Source organism: Orycteropus afer, unplaced genomic scaffold (assembly GCF_000298275.1).
Source record: "Orycteropus afer afer isolate SDZICR_OR568_19922 unplaced genomic scaffold, OryAfe1.0 scaffold00558, whole genome shotgun sequence".
NCBI classification, from domain to species: domain Eukaryota; kingdom Metazoa; phylum Chordata; class Mammalia; order Tubulidentata; family Orycteropodidae; genus Orycteropus; species Orycteropus afer.
In genome coordinates, this window is record NW_006922145.1 from 1,657,509 (window position 1) to 1,658,737 (window position 1,229).

Sequence of the window (1,229 nt, forward strand, 5' to 3'; positions counted from 1 at the left end):
ACTAGGAGGTTAGTGGTTCAAACCCACCAGCCGCTCCATATAAGGAAGATGGGGGAATCTACTTCTGTAAAGATTTACGACCTTGGAAACCCAATGGGGGTTGCTATGAGGTGGACTCGCCTTGATGACAGTGAATTTGGTTTGATTTTGGTTTATTATATACCATATACTATAGCAAACATTGAGCATTAAAAGAAGAATAAGCCTAATGAAGAGAGAAATAATAAAAGCAGCAATAAAAATGACTAGCTCTTAGGATGTGCAAGGTTGTGCTATAAGGGTTTTTCATGTATTAATGCTTAGATTTCACACAACAACAATATGACATAAGGACCATTATTATCCCTATTTTAGAGACAAGGAAACAGAGGCATCTGACAGGATGTTGTTGTTGGGTGTCGAACAGTTGATTCCGACTCACAGTGCCCCTAGAGGACAGAGTGGAACTGCCCCAGAGGGTGTCCAAGGCTGTCAGTCTTCACAGAAGCAAAGCCCAAACCACACCCACTGCCGTGGGGTCGATTATGACTCACAGCGCCCCTAGAGGACAGAGTGGAACTGCCCCAGAGTGTTTCCAAGGCTGTCAATCTTCACAGAAGCAAAGCCCAAACCACACCCACTGCTGTGGAGTCGATTCTGACCTACAGCGCCCCTAGAGGACAGAGTGGAACTGCCGCACAGGGTCTCCAAGGCTGTCAATCTTCACAGAAGCAAAGCCCAAACCACACCCACTGCTGTGGAGTCGATTCTGACTCACAGCGCCCCTAGAGGACAGAGTGGAACTGCCCACAGGGTCTCCCAGGCTGTCAATCTTCACAGAAGCAAAGCCCAAAGCACACCCACTGCCATGGAGTCGATTCTGACCCACAGCGCCCCTAGAGGACAGAGTGGAACTGCACCACAGGGTGTCCAAGGCTGTCCATCTTTTTGGAAGTGGACTGCCTCATCTTTCTCTTGCAGAGCAGCTGATGGATTGAAAGCTCTGACCTTCTGGCTGACGGTCGAGCACCTGATCACTGTGCCACCAGGACTCCTTAACCATATGAACTTCTCTTTCTCAGCATGTACTACTTCATTGAATCCTCAGGACAGCCGTCTGTGGTAGCTCTGACAACCACTCCTGGTTTATAAAGGAAAACTGAGACTCAGCGCTCACACAAAGGGAAGGGGCAAAGCCAGGATTCTAAGCCCCGTCATCTGACTCCAAAGTGCAGGCTTCTCGCTTCCAT